Genomic DNA, 20,988 nt, shown 5'->3' on the forward strand with positions numbered 1-20,988 from the left:
TGGCGGCGGCCTGGCTCTCACTGCTGCTTCCCTCGACGTGGGGTGACTCGCGGGGGTTGGTTACGCGAGGGGCGAGGGGATACGATTATCTCGCAGCATCCCCTAGCGCGCAGGACCAATCCACGGAACCGGCGCTTGACGACGACGCTGGGTGTGCGTAAGTTGGTGGGAGACAGCTAGAGAGAGGAAGAGAGAAAGAGGCAGGGCATGGAAAGGATGATAGATAAAGAAAGAGAATGATGGTTGAAGGAAGAAGATATGGCGCGAAGAGTGACGTTGAAGAGAGACACTCGCGGGGGTTTGAGGAGGAAAGACAATGGCAAAGAGGGTTAGGAGAAGCAGAAACGGACGAGCGATGGTTGAAGTGAGATGACGAAAGGTCGAGAAAGTGGACGAGACGGGGTTGAATCGGATGAAAGAGGAAAGGCGAAAAAGTGCGTGCTGAGGCGAGACAAAGACGAAACGACAGCGCGGAGTGTTCATAAAATAAAAGCAGCTGATAATAGAAAGATAATAGAAGCGGGTATCATCTGAAGCGAGATGAAACGAGGAATCTTCTAAAGCGAGACAAGGAGTGTGGAGTATAGCGCGCGCGAGGCGAAATGTGAAAGAGAATGGGAGCGAAATAGCGGGAAGACGGGCGTTGGAAAAATGCACCGATGAAAGAGACAGGAAAGGAGGAGTCGACGATGTGAACTGCGGATCGAACAAAGGAAGACGATTTCTTTTCGGAAGATGCTGCTCGTCGTTAAGATCCGGACGGCGACACAAAATATAAAAAATAGTTGGCTGAGAGGTAAAGAGATACACCCAGGGAGGGCTGTATCTCTTGTGGGATCTAAACAGAAAGCGACGACTCGTAGTACGCCGAACAGACTCTACGTGTCATCACGAAGCTTCAGAACCGCGTTGGAATATAGAGCGAGCGCGAGAGCGATCGAAACGATGCGGAAGTTCGAGTCGGTACTCCGCAAAAAGTTGCGCAGCGATGTGAAAAAGCTCGTGACGACTACTCTACAGCACCACCATAAGAGGAACGCAACCAGGTGGAAAGCGGAAGGGTTGACGCGGTGTGACACGATCGCGCACACATCATGTCAGGCGCCATCGAAAATTCTGAGGTGAAAATTCGGGGTGAAAAACGGAAAATGTCCTGTATTATCGACGCACCCTTTGCGCGGTCCGATTTTAAAAATAAAAGTACGTATCCCTTCGATTTTTTTTGAGACTGGAGAAAGAGATGAGATTATGTTTTATATTTTCTATCATGACTATCGTCCGGCTGTACATATCTCTATTTCTTTTATAATTGAATAAAAAATAATGGAATTTTATATCCGCATGATAATTTAATGCATGTGATAAGATATTTAATATACACGTCAAGTGTCAGAAAAGTTGTAAAACCGTGCTTTTAAATTAATTATATAAAAGTAGTCCTGGGAACACATTCGGGTTTAATGGAGCCAGTAGATGGAGGGTTAAGGATGTAAAATATGTATGACCATTTATCACGAGAAACCTTTTTGTTTCACGTTGAAGAAGCGAGAGCCGGTTTCAGTAATACGTGTATTCAATAATAGAGCCTCTCCTCTTTCTATCGCGACGGCTTGTATCGCGCACCCCTTGAATACGCATTCATAATCGGGCCTAAATACCCTTAATGATTAAACCCTAATCCGTATAGCTTAATATAACGCAAGGATTTACACGAGGGGCCGAACGTATTCCACGTTCGCATGCGTATCGTCATTCTGCCGCGGACACGGCGAGATGAATCAAGGGTAGGGAAGGAGTCGAACCGTTCTCGATCAAGAGAATCGGCGGAAAAGCGCCCACGATGATGCATCGTTGGCCGAGGGTTGTATCACTTGGATCGACTTATAAAATATTCATGAGGAAAGTTTTATCGATGGAATCGCGCGGGAGAGAAGCTGACTCGAGTATGAAAGTGTCGTTAGAGACGCTCACCTGTCTCTTTTTTTTCCCTTTGCATTTTCGTTTCCTCCTCTTGTCTATCCCGGTGACATGTCAGCATAGAATTTCTATGCCCGTGACTTTTAGATCGTCTCAGCGATTTATATATGAATTTGTATCTCTCTTGTCTCATGTCACCCGTATCGATTTTTCCTTAATGAAACTCTCGCGGTGTCGATTATTCTTCAATCATGGAGGATTGAAAATTTTTTTTGTAGAAAAAAAAGTCTCTATATCAGAAGAGATTGAATGATTACGATAAATTAACACGTATTTTAGTCTGAATAGAACATCATAATTATCCGGATATTTTTATTTTATAAATTTTATATGCAAAATTTCTTTCTCTGTTATATGATAAAAATATAAACTCCCACACTCGCACTTCGTGTAAAACAAAAGAAACAATATACATAGAATTTAAACAAAGAACACTTAACATTCATAGTATTGTAATTCCTTGCGCGACGTCTGCACAACGACGAAGTGCGAAATGAGATTAAAATGAAGCGGAATTAAAATAAAGTAAAGGCAAACTGCGTTTGTGCACTCACTTGTAGGTTATTTTGAAATACGAGGTAAATAAAATGAATGATCTCTCCATGTGGAACGCAACTCTCGAGAAGACAATATTATTGTTAGCGCCGAGCGACGGCGGAAGCAATTATCTCTCGGCACTCTTGCGTTTTTCGCGAATCGGAAAACTCTCGCATTTCCCGTACTACAAACCGTGACTGATAGAGTAAAATTTGACTTAAACTATTACTCTTTATTTGCCGCTTCGAAGCACAATTTAATCTAATCCTTCGAGTATCGTAAAGTATCCTCGTAAAGAGTTTACGTAAAATTTCGTATCGCTTCGCGGCGATATACGGATCGCAGCTGCGGCCGCGTTCTGCTGAAACATCATTTTAGACGAAGTTCCCGCAATGCAACTACTGCAGATTACCGATTATGTTAGCTACGTGAATGATCACCCGACATTATAACAAGAGCTAAGAATTTTGCGCCACGAACATAACGACACTAATCCTTACGTGAAGGACACTTAACCGCGTCTGTATTTTCGCGCGGGCGATCCATCAAGCGTCGTGGTAATTAACGAGCGACCGCGGTGAGCTTGTCTCCGATTCGTCGACGACTAACCTGCCGATCGATTAATCATACACCCATCCCAATTATACCTGCGCCACGAAGGGCGACGGGGGGAGGGAGATATATCGTCTAGCGTGGATTCATTTTTCAGCAGAGCGTAGGGTAGGAAACCGTACCGAATCCATCGATCGTTCGTTGTCGAACATCGCACTCCGCAATTAGGGACTACTGGCAAAGTACACAGAGGCGGCGGAAGAGGGACGAACGAACCATGGGAAGAGCTCACAAATGCTTGGCTTTATGCGCACGTACAATCGTTTCCAACGTTCGATTCGCGCTGCTCCCTTTTCAGAACGTGAATCGAGACCGCGATGCGCTTCACCAAAGAGCTCTGGATTTCAACATCGGGAGATGTTGTGTAGGAGGCATTATCTTATCTTAAGTACATAAACATAACATTCAGTCTGACGATCGACAGTAATCATCCTATTATCATTTGCAAATGTACAAGTGTTTCGAAATTGCTACGTCGTTTCCGTTATCCTTACTTGTGGTAACGCTAGCATACAAAAGCGAATTTACTCATGTCTTTCTTGTTTTAGCCTGTAAAATTGTTTCTGAACGCTTTAGCGCTAAATTTTAACGAATACATAACGTAAGGTATAAAAAAAGTACTATAAAAACGTGATATTAAAGACATGTGTCCGATATATCGATATGGTTTCATTAAGTATTGATATACAAATCACACATATATACGTTTATTGTTAAATAATTTTAAACAAGTGTAAAAAATTTTAGGAAATGATTTTTTGTCGAAAATTAAGGAAAGTCTTTCAAACATATATTCCTGTAATCCTTCCCCTCAAGAGTTACATTCCTCTAAAAAGAGAGATAAAAGTTAGATTAAAAAAAATAAATAAATATAACTGATAAATATATCCTTTTTATTAGTGAAAAATATCTTTCAAATTTCATTTTTTTAACTTGATCAAAATTTGAAAAAAAAAAAATAAAAACCTAATTTTCCTCTTCTCCTGTGTAAAAGTAATTCCTCAAACAGAGATATAAAAATATATATTTATATAAAAGACCTCATCTTAATTTTCGACAAAAAAGTCTACAATCTAAAATTTTTTGCATTTATGTAGAATCACCCTGTGCATGAAGTTCTGGATAAATTATTTTGATAAATTAACATTCGAAACACATTTCTCTTGCACGTTCCATAAAGCCGGCATTAGTGATCTTTCGCCAAACAATTCATTCACTCGCCCACGTTAATCACTCGCCACCTTTGGCGACTTCCGATTTACTTGCGATACAGCGGAAATACGTTTCTCCAGTAGTCGCATTGTTACGTTTCCCCTTGCTATTCAAGGTGGTTCGTGGAAAAGCTTCTTTCCCGGAGGCTATCCATTATAGGGAGAGTTACAGGTAGTTAGAAGCAATTCCCATTGTAACCGTCGCATCAATAATCCCCGGCAAGGACTCGATCACCGAGAGACAACCACCTCTTAGCGTTCTAAGAATACCCCGTTACCTCTTTCTAAAGGGGAAACCTATGCTCTTGATTAAGGCCACCCCTTTCTGTTGTTTTTCTTCACCGCCATTGTAAACAGTACCTTAACAAACAGCTACATCCCATGCATCCCAGAAATATCGGAGATATCGGTGAAGCTGGGTATCGGCCTTTAAGAGTGCCCCAGAATGGCGGCTGCGCAAAGTATCCAAAAATAGGAGGCATGAAATATGTCGCATTTACATTGACTTATTAGACAATTTCGTAAAAAAAAAAAAAAAAGAAAAATTATTCGTCCCGTATTTCAAAGCGAAGAAGCTTTCTCTTCTAAGAGCACTTGCTTTCCTTTTATTCACAGGAGCCATTATCTTTATATCTCTTGTACTCCGCATAAATTATGGCAAAACATAAAAATTCCACGATTATCATAGCTTAAGTTTCAACTTTAAGATCTGAACAATTTTTATTTTAAGAAATAACAACTTTCCAAAGGCTTAACTTTGCTCCATTAGCGTAATCGCGTTCAATGCGACAGATATTCTTGGATCGCTAGTTTACCTCGGAGACCGGCGATCATCTCGCTGCCTTTCTCGTATGTTTTGAAATCATACGATAAATGTGAAGGTGTGCCGAGGCGTTCGCACACACGAATGGAAATTAGCCTAGCGTAACGTCTTGGCGTCGCCAATTCGTTTGATTCATTGTGGCACGATTAGCGGCAATCGGCGAGTAATCGGTGATAAAGATGACACATGTATGAGCGAGTTAAGAAGGAGAAATTTCCATGTCGTTGAAGGTTTGTTAAAAATGACGTTGTCGAAATCACTTCAGCGAATCCGTCAAGTTCGACTTTTTTCAAAACATATTTCTCTTCCTTTTTTCTGGCGTTTCTGCTCTAGATTTTCTCCTTGATTCATAAATGAATAAATCGATGACATTGTCATAGTGAAATAAAGCAGTTTGAAGGGTCTAATTTAACGCGAATTTGTATCAATTTTCCGGACTTCAAAATATTCTCGAACTTCAAACTCAAGCAACTCACGTTGCGAATTATTTAAATGTAACAGAAGGAATATTTTTGTATTATCTTCCTCTTTTTTGTGTAATTTTAGACATTATTCCCCGAAGATTTCCGATCGATTCACATCCATTAAAAAAGTTTCAGCTATCGGGGAATTGTAAGAGCGGTATGGAATAAATACCCGCATATTTTTCTATTTGCCCATCAACGGTATCACGTATTCGTCGGAAAAAACGTGATCCACCATTTTCCTACCGACATAAATAAAATCGCGTTATTAAAAAAGAAGAAAATATCGGCGTCTGAGCTGCATTATTACATTAAAGGGAAAAAAAAAGAAGAACAGAAATTCTCTCAAGCGTCCTTAATTATCCATATTACTTCTTTGAATTTCATCAGTCTCGTATCGCTCGACTTTTGGTATTTCTAATAATAATGTCATTTTTGTCTTTTTCTCTTTGCTCTACCTTTCTCTCCCGGCGCATACGTCAAGGCGATGTTTGTCTTCTCCCCTTTCAATTCTTCTCCATTTGCAGACCGCTCCTCGTGAAACGAGTATTTATCCTGCGTGCTCTAGCGATGGGTATAATACGCTCGTATATAGAATCGATATTTATGAATAAGGCATTCAACTCTCACTTGGACGGTGATGAGAGACCAATATAGAAGTCCCCATGGACGCGGTGCTTGATAGCAGCTCAAAGCTGCTATCTCGGTGCTTTCCCTCTCGTCCGTTACGAACGAGAGGACGTTCGCGTATCGATTTAGTTAGCAAGTTGATTAATTCGCTCGCGGTGATTAGCAGCGTAACTCAACTTATTCCTATCAAGCACGGATTATTGGTAGCAATAAAAAATTTATGTTATTAAAGACACGTAGAAATGATCTAACTTCTCTTCTTTTAGATAACAAAAGTAATATGATAATATAATATCTATTATTTTACTAATATTGTTAATTAATTATTTTAGTTTTAATAATTGAACTATTTTCACGGATATATCTTCAATTCAATTTTACAACTTGATAAAAGTTTTATAGATAAATATTATCTTATTTTATAATAATATCTAAAAATAATTTTTCGTATATGTACTGAAAGGCGAATGAAAATTATTTCAAATTTAAAAAGGATTTAAAAAGGATTTTTTTTTAAGCAAAAATTAATTTTCTCATAGAGTAAATAGTATCATAACTTCCAATGTTATAATTTCCTTAATGTTCCAATGTTTACTTCCTATATTACAGCTTTAACTTTTTCTGCTATTTATAAAAGTTAGGATTTGTCCGAATTTCGATATCTAATAATATCCCTCTTGAGTTATACTCGGTAAGCGATGTTTATGTTATTCTCTCGTTCTCCATTACGCGAAACTCTCTTGGGGTACATAGCGTTAGTCGAGTCGATGCTACAAGTCAACCGTGCAGGTACTTTTCCATGAAAAACAAACCGGCAAGAATCCATACTTCGTTCTATCGACCAAACGCAATCATTCAAGATTAAAAATTTCTTAAAAAATCTTTTTTTTCCTCCCGCAAATAATTATCGACTATTAGCTTCGTTCTACTAACGAGAATTACATTTTCCAATATCCTAGATTATAAACAAAATTTTAACAATTCGAAAGAAAACAATATCTTAGCTTTTATCTGTATTTATAATAATATTTATAATAATAATATTACATCGTACACATAATTTTTACAATAAAAAAAAAATATCAGCAACTAGAAATTTGAGACTACATAATGCTTCAATTATATAAAGTAAAAATAAGTAAGTAGTAAAAATAATAAGTAATATTATTATAAAAAAATATAGTAATATTATTTGTAGTAAATTGTTAGTTAAACCAATGTATTGTATAACATTGTCAGAATGTCTTTAAACTTATCTTGATAATATCATAACATTATGTTTATTTAAAAAAAATATTTATTCTAAATTGGAAAAATCTAGTATCTATATCTATATTTGTGTAAAATATAAATATATTCTATTTGTATAAAGTAATATAATACTATTATAGTTGAACTACTCTTTCACTATCAATTAATAGTTCACATATGTCACTACCATAGTTTTATAGTAGTACTCAATATTACTTTAGTTTTTATTATATCATAAAATTAATTGCAAGAATTTAAATTTCAGAAACATAAAATTGTAGTCATCAAAGCTGTTTCGTTTTCTCTCAGTGTGTACATTTTATATTTTATATATAATTTCCCATTAAAACAATATGTGGACCATTAAGGAAGAATCGTTCATTAACGAATTATATTTTTTTGGTCAATCTCCTTGCGAAAACATAAAAGTAAAAGTGAAAAAATATCTATTTTATGTCGAACTTATTGTCTTTGAAACTAACGTGAACGTATAGATGCACGTGTAGATGCAAATCACATTTGCTTGCGTGCAGAGTAACAGTTACAGTAACAGAATTTAACGTTCAAAGTTGCGTCCGGCTTTCTTTTCGCCACTAATAATCACAATTTCCTAGAGTTTTGTTGCCCGAGGTATGGATCCGCCACAACTTCTGCACGTTGTTCGCCGTAATTGGAACTTTTCAGAAGATCTTCCTTTGACGGACGAACTGATCCAAGGTGGATTTTCCAAGGGACGAATGACGCAATTCCCAACTGAATCTCGTTCCGGGTGGACAAAAAGAGTTGGTCCGCGGCCGGTGCGGTGGCAAGAAAAAGCGACAGACGTGAAGCGCAAAAGGTAGTGGATTAACGCAGACCGCAAAAGCTCGAGTGCCTCTTTAAACTTCGACGATGTCTATGTTGATTTAGAGAAGAATTTCTCTGAGCACATTCGCGCAGGCAATTATCGCTATTGAGACTTTGCTACTTCGTGAAATTCACGAGGAGGAAACGCGGTTGAAAAATGTTGGCCGTTGCCGAGGAAAGGCAGTCACAAAGTCAGAATGAAATACGAATAAGGAGGAGATAGGATAATTTCGTCCGCGAAGAAAAGAACGATGTCGAAAGAAACTATAATATTGTTCTTGAATTAAATTACCGCATCTCAAAGTTTTATAGACAATAAATTCCTCGAGAATTTATATAGTTCTTGAATATTTTTAAATCATCATTTAAAAATATAACAGAATATCGATTAAAATTTATAAATATTTGTAAGAAAAATCCGAATGTAATTAATATTTATGATAATTTATGATTAGATCTTTTTTTCGCAACAAATCAGTATATTATTATTCACCGAAAAGTTTGCTGCAATTAAGACGTATGAAAAATATATGCTATTAAAAATATATATTTAAAACGTGTCAGCGTCTCTTAGACGAGGTATATCTTCTGGTGTACAAGAAAAAGAGTTTTAATTACGGCGACGAAATGAAACGCGACGTTCTCCCTGTTGACTTTCCTCTCTGTTGAATCGTATCACCTTCAGGAGAAGTAACGGCGTATTCACAATTGGAGAAGGACAGGGTTGAACCGAGCGAGAAGCAGAGACACAATCGGATCAGAAATTACGACGAGGAGGAGAAAGGAAAACGCGAAACAAAACGCGGCGCGGATGAAAGAAAAATGCAAGAGATATATATCGGAAAGTAGAGGAGAGGATACTAGGTAAGAGGATAGGAGAGGATAAGTCGATGTCGGTTTAAGCGCATTTACCGTGACAAATCTCGAGCGGAATGACAGATTGTACCTTCTCCTCGCGCACTGATTAAACCATCCGAGGAATTCCAGCTGATCGATTCCCCGTGTCGGCGACAGGTATTAACGAAATTCGACGCGACAGGGGCGATCGGATCGCTCCACGTGTGAGAGCTGCTTAAGTACATACGTTCCAGTGTCGTCGAGTGTCAGTCGCGATGTTTCGAAAATTTCATCATCGCCGGATCGGGAAACGGGTGATAGAGTGAAGAGCAGACGCTTTCTAATTTCATGCTTCGGTGATAATGTCGCGGAACGGCACCGGGAAGAAACTTCGACATATGTCGAGAAGCGCAGCATTCGCTTTGAAAATTATAGCCGGCTTTGAAGCGACCGTCTCGACCGCGAAATAAGTATTACGTAACGCGCCAATTAGTTCCGTGCTGTAGCACGTTGGTGAAGTAGGAAATTAGAGAAGATCTATTAATTGCGTCGTGTTAGTTTTGTCATCATTAATATTTTATGTTAATATTTATTCTAAGTCGACTTAGAATTACTTTAGGTCGTATGGAATAAGGGACGCCAAGACTGTATTTTTCGTTATTACAATGTCATCTTACGCGCACGTATAAACGTCTATCGCAACTTAATTTGCAATTAAAAGGAATCTGTGTGTAAGAAGTCTGCAGTTCGCATAGATAAAGAACGGAGGATTTAAAGAGAGAAAGAGAGGATTAAGAAAGCTTTTCTTCTTTCATAAAAGTCAAGGGAGGATTGTTCCTATAAGTATACTATTCCGGTGCTTGGCCAACCGCGAATAATACTCTATCGTAATATTGAAATAATTTTTCAACTTTTATTCAAAGAAAGTAGATTAAGATACACTTTGATGTTAGGTTATTACAAAAAGATTCATAAATAGTTAATATAAATTTAAATAGAAACACCACGTCTTAACACGTATTTTAATATTTATATATCTTGATGTCATATATACCAATACGTATACGTATTTTGGTTAAACATTTAGACGATGAATGTATTACAATTTCTCATGAAAAATACTACCGATGTACAACATCTAAATTCATCGAGTAACTGGCTTAATTCTTAAATTAAACAAAATTTCTCTTGCAATTTGGCGAGCTGATTCCACCATTATTTCTGATTAAGACGTTGGCGGTGGAACACAAATATTGATTCAAGATATATTCTAAAAATATCCCAAAAGTAACCTTTCTGCTCGTCTTGGAAACTACTAGACGTACTTGAGATGAGGCAAACGATATTCTTGAAAATTTTATCAATCCTCGGAGAGAGAACCTCACGATCCTGAAACGGAAGGAACGATCAGGCCTCTTTCCTCCGCCAATTTCGTGGTTCGAACTTTATATAGTTACAACCCCAGACTAAACACGATAGTTTGTGCACGTAATCCATTTTATTGCCGACGTTACTTCTACGATTAGCTTACAATTCTACGATTTGTATCGTTCCGCGGGAAATTTCTACGATTTTCATTCGGAATTTTTTGTTATTGCAACGATACAAACAACTATCGGAGATCTTTTGTTACTAATAACTGCAATATTCGTTAAAACGCGCTTTTCGTCATAACTTTCCGACGAACCGCATTGAACTCTTAGAGAAAAAAAATCCACGTACCGTCATCTTCATTCATTATTAATTTTTCATCTTGCTTCTGGGTGCGCTCGATCGTTGCTTTCTTTCCTCGGGAGTCACGTACCAATAAAGATTGTAGTTCCCATCGGAGGCTTTACGTCACGCGCCTACCGGGGGATCATCTTAAAATATTCATCATCGTATCGGCAGAAACTGTCGTTTCGCCGACGGTGCCGGGTGACGGCTGAAAACTTCAAGCGGAAATGACTAGCGATTTGACGTGTGTTGCCGCGTCTGTTAGCACTCCGGATAAGACCCCTAAGTGGTCGGGGAAGATACGTCACGTAACGGATTCGACGTTATCGTGGAAAATCCGTACGATCGAAAATTTACGACGACATGGATCTGAATTGTACGCTTTCTGAGGAAAGTGATCGTATAGAAATCGGTTGGATCGTGTCTGCGAAAGACAATACGCTCTCTTTCCGCGTCTTAATTCAGTATCGGAGAATCGGATTTGCACAATCGAGTCTTTCAGAAACGTTGAAAAAGTAGAAAATTGTTTTTAAACAATGAATTAATTGAAAACTGTGTGTGTGTGTATAATTGTTCAATTTTACTTTTTATTTTTTATTTAAATTGTAAGAAAATATTGCGTATACTATATTTATGCAATTTCATAAATTTTTTAAGAAATAAATATTTATTTAATACACACACACACACACACACACACACACACACACACACACACACACACACACACACACACACACACACACACACAAATAGTACAGTATCATAAACTTCGTTTGTGAGTAATGTTTAAACTATTGTCGCTAGTATTGAAAGAAGATATTGAAAAATTACACAAATAACTCGTTGTAACAGAGTTTGTATTTAAATAAAAGGATTTATATATTTGACACATTCGGTTTTTTTATATGATATTGTCTATGTATGTTTTATCATATACGTATATTTGTGTTTCAAAAACTATAAATATGCAATTCACGATATGTAATGCTTCTCTCTACATAACGTGTACAATTTGAACATTTATACTTTTGATTTCAAAGAAAAGGTAGCAAGGGATTTCTTAAATAAAAGTTCTAGGGGTTGCGACTAGATCGACATTTTCCCGACAGCTTGCCGACTATCCAATTACGTTGGAAGAAATCGGAACGAAGTCGTATCACCAAAAGGCAAGAATTCTATCAGCTTACATTGTCGCGTGCGGTATAACGGAATTCCCTTCGAGTAGCAGAGCTCGTAGAAAAAGGAGAAGACAAGAAAGATTAGATAGATTTTATGGAGATTTTTTTTTAAAGGAATAAAATAAAGTGTAAAAGGAAAGAAAATTCTCGGATAAGGAATCTCGTGACTGTCGGCATTCCATTTATTTACTTGTAAATGACGTAAACGTCACACCATAGCTTTATTGACCGTTCGAATTTGTGGGCTTCTAATTCGGTCATTTCCGCCGGTCGTTTACGTCGAATTTTGCGAATAGCTGCATGTCTCTTCCTCTGTAATCAAGGCACATTCCTTAAGTGGGCGATGGCTATGTGGCTCGCTTCAAGCGGCACCCTCAAGTGCTGCCCGAAGGTTTCCCCCCTCGCCACAGTGATAGCGACTGTAAACGGCGTGAGGCAACGCGCGAGTAATTCATTTCCGTGCGTCGCTCATCCGTCGCGGTCTTGCGGCATGATTAATCGCGATCGTGCGAATAGAACGCCACGTCTGACAGCCGTACGAGGCGTGCAAGATCTCGTGCTTTACGAGCGAGCCCGAAGTATTGAATAAGTAACACTTTATTAGGCTGGGGCGGCGTGAAGATGCCTCCCTCTCGTGTCCCGTTCGCGTAAAAAGAACGGGACCGACAATCTCGTCGAGACAAACGATCGGAATGGTAATCAGATAAGCGTTTCTTCCGCGCAAGAAAGCCGCAGCACGACGACTCACTTTCTCTCGCAAGCTCTCGGATAAAGCTGTTCGAAAGCCCTGCGAATTCGTTCCCCACGACGAGATCTTTTTTTCGGCGGACTGACGCTCACTCATCCTCACCCTCACGGTTTATCGAAGCCGGCCGGATTATTGTGCGGACGGACAGAAGTCCGCCACTAAATATGCGATTACGCCCTTTAATTCGTCCTCCCTAGACTGTCAGAATTTTTTCTATCTCGTTTTCGAGAAAAATTTCCCGTTGGCCCGCGCCAACCGAGAGAACCACGAGATAAAGCTTCTATTCCCAGTGGCACAAAAACTTCTGCTTTGCAGCTTATACGACCGGGGACTAAGTAAAAGTTTCGTTTAATCCAATCGAGGATGTTACCGGCCATGATGCTCTCCATGGAGATGGTTTCCTTGAAACATCTTACTTTACTGATTAATGAATTAGAATCCGCTTTTGTGACACGGATAATATTTTCATGATTCTCGTATATATTTAACACGCGGTCCACTCGCTCGCTAATTTGTACCCTGGGATCTGATCCCTTAATTTCGTAAGAGAGATAAGAACTTTCCGTGTCTTGAATTTTCCCGCAAAATTTTTCTTAATAATGAAACAAAAGTGTCTCCTTTATACGATTGCACTGTCTTGCAAACTTTGAAATAATATAACCGAGCGACCTAAACTCAAATATAACGTTGGTAACGTTAAGTTAAAAAAAACGACTTTAATTTTATAAATGCACGTAAAGGAATTGTATGAAAATTTAAAATTAACGATGATTCTATAAAATACATATATTTTTCTCTCCGCCAATTTTACGATACTCGATTAATCAAACGTATATATTGATATTAAATTTTAGATTAAGTAAATTTAGTTATAAGAAAAGAACGAAAGAAAAGTTGAACATATAATGTAATTTAACTAGATTAATTAAACGTCAATAATGTTAGCTGTTATAATATTATGAGAAATATTCTATTGTGTATATTAGTGTCGCGTAAAACTGATTGCAATGGTGATTAAACGTCGTCTATTCAGAGTATTTTAATCAAGGATATCCAATTAATATAATGTATGTTCGCGATCTTATCAACAGATTGAAAGTATTCTCGCGTATCTCGTGGAGGACGATTGATTTTCTACAGCGATGCGGTGCTGATGAGATCACTCGTTTCCCGGATGGGAAACGAATTTGAATTACAAATACGGCGACGATAATGGAATAAATGTTATTCGGCCGAAAGCTCGATTAATCTAGAAGTTCGAGAACGCAGCGCGACTGCAACGGATTGTTCCCTGCAAACTCACTTGCTACCTTGTAAATAGCTTTCACACGATATAACCAACGTGAAGTAGTTGCCCTCGAATTGATATCGAGTTTCCATATATTGCATATTTTTAACAAACCAATTATAAAAACTATTAATCCGATACTTTAAATAATTGTCATCTTCAAAAACTGAAAACCAATAACGAAAAAAAAAACAATTTTGCTGGCAAATAAAAAATTTGTCAAATAAAGATCTGAAAATAATTTTGGGACCATCAAAATTATTATGCGGGATGCTTAAACATGATAGTAATATTGTAAAAATTGTTGATTTTTTAGCAATCAATTTGTCCATAATTTGTACATAATTTTCAAAGGCTCAAAATTATTTTTATATTTGGCCAAATTTTTAGATTAGCCAGCAAAATTGTTTTTTTTCCATGTGTGCATTGTTTTACAAATTTTAATGGACAATATTCGGCTTCATGTATCTTGTAGCTTTAAAGCAGGCGTCTACCGTTGCGGTAATTACGATATACCACGGAGCACAACGTGAGCTTATAACGCACCGTACTATAAACCCTCATTGCGCTTGCGAGCCGGCCACGGTAAGAATTTAACCAGGCTGTCCTTAATTCAAATTCTCGGCCTTCCACTCCGCTTATCCCGCACTTTGTCGCGAGTTTTATATTTTCTCTTCCCCATCACAACGACGCAATATGCGCGCGACGTCATTCTGCCGAAGTCTGGAAAATATTCAACGAATATAAGTAAGCGTCGCGCTTGAAAGTGCGACGTAAGAAGATCGCGACGAGATGCGAATGGAAACGAGGGCACTGTGACATTAAAGCGTAATGCGCTGTAATTTTTATGACTTGTGACATATAAGCCGTGGAAGGAGAATCTTTTCTAAGCAGCGAGACTATCAATCTCTTAGGCGATGCGCTTGAAAATATCCGGGACGAGAATATCTCCGCGGAAACGTCCCGCTAATGAATTCGCCTCTCATTTCTCTTCGAAAGTCCCATGATCGTCTGTAATTTGAAGAACGATGCTCGGTATACAAAAACTCATCTTCCTTTTTACTTATTCTTAACATCTTTGGACGAAGAAGAATCGGAGGGCTAATTGTGCTCAGACCGAGAGTGGTCGAAAGCACACGAGATTCATCTCCGTCCGAATCAAATACTATTTATCTATTGTACAAATACGACTCGACATTCGGCGCATCGAAACGTGACTTCGTAATATGTTTGACCATGGGACAGGAAGCGGGCACCGTATGTACCATACGTAGCGGAACGAACAACTGTTACCGCCGGTTATGTGGACCAAGAGTCGCGACTCGCCTGGCTTCTGTCTGACGTAAACGACTTTTCTACTAGGTGCTACGCCTGACGCAATCTGGACTCGTTCTACTCGGTTGACCATCAATGCGCTTTTTCTACTGTCGCGTTAGCCGTTCTTGGGCCATTTAAATATTCCATCCGTGCGGAATACACGTACGCGTATTTCTCGAGTATTAACGTTACAATTCGGGCTCCGAACACCTTTTTACAGAATTAATAATAATTTTTAACACTGACTTATTCGTCAAAAAAATGATATATCGTTGCAAATATTTTTCTAATTTACCTTTGGGCGTAATGGAAAACTGCGATTTATTATAATGCACACGTGAAAATTATGAACTCTGAAACGTATGTCTGTTATTAGTTGGATTTATTACTCCGTAATTTTCACGGTGCCGGCGTTACGAATGAAAAGTAATAGCACGCATTCAGAAAAAATATCGCGATATTGAATATAAAGCTGCAATTTATTAGCAGTACATACAAAGTGATTATAAACTGCGAAATATATTCCGTCATGATTTGAGAGGATTTACACTTGTCTATTTTGTTATTACTTCGATACCATCCTTAAGCGTTTTATTATATTTCTTTTTAATCCAATAAAAAATAAATTAATATATGCAGATAAAAAGTTTATTAATAAAAGTAATTTACATTCCATGTCAGATTGGTGCACTTCAAAGTATCGCAAATAAATATCTATGAAGCATTTTATGCGGACACCTCGAATTAACGTCGGCGTAGCGGTTTCCTGCAAGAGAATTAAAAGGTAAAGTGAAACCTTAATCAAAGCTCTGCATGGTTAACATCATTCGTCGTTCATGACGATACATATCCTTTGCATCTGGGGACGTGTGTCACGCAATCGATATTTTACAAAAAAGAATCAGGAGTGAAAAGTCCATTGAGGAGAATAATCGTATTCTAGACATATATTAAACAAATATTATATAATTGTATTCTAGACATATATTAAACGAATGTTATATATATATGCAGGGGTGGGAAATAACGCATTACTAATAAAAAGTAACTGTAACGGTAACATAGTTACATATTTTCAATAATAGTAACGAATTTAACAAATACTTTCATTATTATTTTTTATATTTTGAATTTATGACATAATTTATGACATAATTTTATATATTCGATGTGCAGATTTTCGATTGATATTCTGTTGTTATAGACATAGTCTGTTATTGTTTAAAATTTGTCTTAAGAATAGTTTTAAAACAAGTTTATCATAAACTAAACACAAGAACAGATTTTACAAATGCCTTTTAAAAATTTGTAAATAAAAAATTGAGCATAAAAAAGTGTAAATTTGCTGTGTTTATGAATTTAATGAAAACCATATCTTTTGTATTTGCATTTTGAATATTTTAAAATCTCCAGTCAATTTTTTATAGTCTCGTGAATTTGAAAGAAAAAGTTTTATTATTTTTACACTGATAGTTTAACAAAAAATATGAGAAAAATTTATTTTTTATTTAAGTAGATCTCGTTTTAGTAAAAATAATTTTAAAAAAGTAAAAATAACTAAGCGTTCCTTTTTAAGTAACGATAATGATAACGAGTTACCATTCAGAATTAGTAACTGATAACGATAATTATTTACTTTTTTGACTCGGTAACAAGTGACGGTAACGAGTTATTTTTAAAAAGTAACTTTCTCAACCCTGTATATATGTATATCTGTAAAATGAGCCCTGACCAGATGTGTTGAAATGGTCTCGAAAAAGTAACAGGAAGGCGAGACCGGTGGTCGGCGGCGCGATCCGGCGCAGGTGTCTGGAATTAACGTCGCATCGCCGATTCCCGAGGACGCTTAAGTAGAAAGCGGACCGGATGGAAGTGTGCGGTCCGGTTTTAATCCGCAGTGCCGATAAATGCTTCGGCAAACTTCATTAAAGTCAGGTCGCTGCCTTTGTACGGCCACGGCCACGGCCACGGCTTCGGCTCGTGACACTAGAGGAGAATATTATTATAATATTGTTGTTGCTGGACGTTAATTAGCGAAAATACGAGGCTATTCTGATAATGTTAAATTTCGTTGCCGCAACGACACCGTCCGACAGCCCCGTTGCACCGACTGTTTTCAAGAACTTGGCGCTCTCCCGCCATTTTACACGCGTTTTTTGACGATTTCGGGAACAAAGTCGCGTTGTTCTCGACGTCATTAACCACTAATTAACCACTAGGAGCTGTAATATTATGGGAGATTGGTTTGAGGAAAACATAAGCGAGCTTTAATTAGCGCCCGGGCGCGGAAAAATCGATAGAATGCTTTCCGTAGTTTTGCACGCCGACATTTAAACGCACCTATCTAATATTCATCTTTCATGAAATTCCCGTCGAAATAATGAGAACTGAAAACGCAAATTTATTGCCGCAATTAAGATATTAATGCAGCATATACGTATGCGTGGAGCGTAACATTTCGTAATTATCGTTCTTTTCATTTACGGATGCTTGGAAATTTCCATGGATGAGAATTTGACGGCGTTTTTTTCTTATCTTGTCATTTTTAATATTAAGTATTTCGTTATTAAATAGTTGAGCCAAGTAAAAATCATATTGAAGTAAGGTGCGTTATTAAAATTAAAATTATGTAATCTACTTATTATTAAGTTTAAAACAAATTTCAACAAAATGACTTCTTTCTGCTTACAATATTCATTATTCGGCTTTCTCTTACGAGAAATCTACTCGAGTAGTTTATCGAAAATTAGTGAGCACTGTGCACAAATCTGGAGCACTTTGCGCACAATTTCGATTAATGGGAAATCAATATATACATATACATTAATTAATATTGCATGTGTAGTTGCGCGGCATAATGTAACATATATAACCTGTGGTGTAACATTTTGTGACAATTGGTACGTTATCGCATACGAAATCAATAAATCAAACCACGTTGGCGCGTCCACTCTCAAAACGCAACGCGAGTATTAATTAAAATGTCAATTTATGTGTATATTCGTATGTAAATAGGAGTAATCGTGCAACAGGGCGAAATCGGGAAAAATTCATGAAAGAGGTATATTGTCCCAATCTTTTAAAAAGGATATTCAAAGAAACACAAACATCGCTCTCGCTCACGGTTTGTTTAAATAAAGCAATTCACGAAATAACGCAATTTCGCGGAGGGAAAAACGCGACACGGCGAAAGGGATTTTAAACTGACGTGCTCCCGATACGAGGGAAGGCAGCAGCGGACGAGAGAAGGGGCGAGTGAACGAACGAAACAGAGCAGGGAGGGAAGGTGGTACACGGGAGGGGGTGTCCCGGAAGATGAGGAAGACGGAAAATAAGACGATGTGGCGAGGAGCGCGAATGGAAAGGATCGGACGGAATGAATGAGCGAGAATTGAAGGCCGCAGCTTCCATTCCAGCTGTGGCCTTCAAGAATCCCAACCCCTGTGAAAATCAATGTGAGCCGTTGTGGTCTCGCTACTAACCATTCTGATAACGTGACGCCTCTTCACCCTCTCACCCTCGCTGTGCACCTAAAAATACACGTGCGTCTTTATGCGGAAAGTGAAGTTTCCACGGCCGCGGTTCTGCGAGTGCAGCGAGAGTCAAACGTCCTCGAAACGATGCGCAATGATACGCGCGAGATGCAATTTGGGAGATGTTCGCGAGAGAGGGGGGGGAGAGAGGAGAGAGAGAGAGAGAGAGAGAGACGCACATCTGCTGGATTGAAGAAATTAATTCGACCGCGAGGAGCCAAGTGAAAATGAGAACTAAATCGCATTCGTTAAGGGCGACGTTAATTCAATAGTCTCATAAACAGCGTTCTTCAGAAGTTTCGACGAACGCTTCCCTCTTCGTTCTTTCATAAAATTTAATTTTCGTGCTTCCGGAGAGCCGGTCTCCTCCTGATTCTTTTTGGTTTCCGGCGCGTAAAGTTCTAGCGGTACCAACATCCGGAAAGTGGTATCTCGCGAATGAATAACTCGCTATGCGTCTAAGATGCCGCTGCGAGCGTGCTATTAATTAGCATGGTGCACAAGACGTGATACCCATGCGATATATATATATATATATATCATATTGCGCGGCGCGACAATCTCGGATGCATACACGAATGTAAACATGACGTAATTAACAGCGGGATTGAGATATGCCCACTTGCAGTTCCATTTCCAAGTTTCCACGTTTCGCACGAGGTTGCACGAAACGCGGCGCGCAACAATTCCGCATTAGCGGGAGCAACGATAGTGCAAATTGGGCGAATCGTACGTTCATTATCCGCCTGGCGATTATGCACAGTTACCGCACTTTGCGGCCTATGTAGATGCAATTGCGATCTGTCGTACTTCGCATAATATGATCGCATAATTGATGGATTGAATATAGTTAATTATTACGGGAGCCGATCAGCGCGCCTTCGCTGGCGTTTAGTTAATTATTACGTCACACCATAAATTGACAATTCCGCGCGTCCGAGGGATTAAAAAGGCCACCCTCAAATCCAGATGCGGCCCGCCTTCAATTCTCGACTCGTTCCACAAAATCGTCGTTTTTAACGACGCTCATCAATTCATCTCTCGCTTCGCGTATGAAAATCTTAGCCGCTGCCGGGGTCAACCGGTGTGAATTTATTAACGTCGCGGCCTCAATTATCGCACAATCGCGCAAAAACACAACTTACAAGATCTCCCTGTTCCGCGCGTTTATTAACGAAATTTAATCTTTTATCCGAAGCACGCGAGAATTACGTTTGTGTAAGTTTTCCATCCGTTTACATAACGCCCGCGCAATAAAACAGCGGAGTTTCCCTTCTTCCTCTTTTTTCCGCCGAAGTCCTCGGAGAGGAGAGAGCTCGGAGGAGGAGAGAAGAGCACGTCAAACACCTGGATGTTACGCGTAACTTCACTATAATCCCGATGTAACGAAGCGATTTCATAAACGGGTGAACGCAGCCGGAAGCAAAAAAAAAAAAAAATACACGCCATGAGACTGATATTTTCCGGCGAGTTGGCACCGTTGGCAGTCGCAGCCGGGACATCCGGGATTGTCCGGGATTGCGCTATCAGCATATGTATACGCGCGGCGAGCTGTTTACTCGCTCGTAAATTCGCTTCGTTGCATATTTGCCCACGCACGCAAGCGGCACACGCGTCCGCAATAAAACATTTCCGTTCGCCCCTTTTCAGCGTTCGTGTTGGAAAAGCGAAATGTTAACGATGCAGGGCGTACGTTTCCGCGTTTGCTGCGTAAACGTTTTCATTCTCCTCGAGAGAAGAAGGGTAGGGGGAGGCAGAGGGGAGAAAAAAGGAAAAAAACTGTAGCGCGGACAGCACGTTATCCGCTCCTCCGGTGCCGGTAGCCGAGGCAATTTTTTAATCAGGCAAGTTGATTACTCGCGCGTGGAATTTCGTTGGAGTTTACTTTATATGTACGACGCGCTCATTAATTAAGAGATTGCGAAACGTTGGGAAATAGTCGTACGCTGAGAGCTGGAAATAGCTCAAGGAACATAACAATAATATACCGCCGGCGAAATGGGAAAGCTCACTTTCG

General features: G+C 38.9%; 2 long non-coding RNA genes across 4 annotated transcripts in view; one reads left to right on the forward strand and one right to left on the reverse strand.

The window, feature by feature from the left end:
* The first annotated feature begins 7 nt into the window (after window positions 1-7).
* The window catches only part of LOC148937004 (uncharacterized), a 25,036-nt gene continuing 4,055 nt past the window's right edge, over window positions 8-20,988 (forward strand). The window contains exons 1-3 of one of the 2 annotated variants that reach the window (XR_016138848.1): window positions 8-1,200; window positions 8,120-8,343; window positions 14,597-16,222. This is a non-coding gene — a long non-coding RNA (uncharacterized LOC148937004). The remainder of the gene's footprint in view (window positions 1,201-8,119; window positions 8,344-14,596; window positions 16,223-20,988) is intronic. The other variant, XR_016138849.1, reaches the window with a different exon arrangement.
* On the reverse strand, window positions 16,071-19,081 carry LOC112552945 (uncharacterized). 2 transcript variants are annotated; one of them, XR_003096888.2, is made up of 2 exons: window positions 17,171-19,081; window positions 16,071-16,204 (listed from the first exon to the last, which is right to left on the reverse strand). It is a non-coding gene; the product is annotated as an uncharacterized LOC112552945 (long non-coding RNA). The 2 variants fall into 2 exon arrangements; XR_016138850.1 differs by having other exon boundaries at window positions 16,071-16,377.

Source organism: Pogonomyrmex barbatus, unplaced genomic scaffold (assembly GCF_055798465.1).
Source record: "Pogonomyrmex barbatus isolate J1 unplaced genomic scaffold, ASM5579846v1 scaffold18, whole genome shotgun sequence".
In the NCBI taxonomy this organism is placed as follows: Eukaryota; Metazoa; Arthropoda; class Insecta; order Hymenoptera; family Formicidae; genus Pogonomyrmex; species Pogonomyrmex barbatus.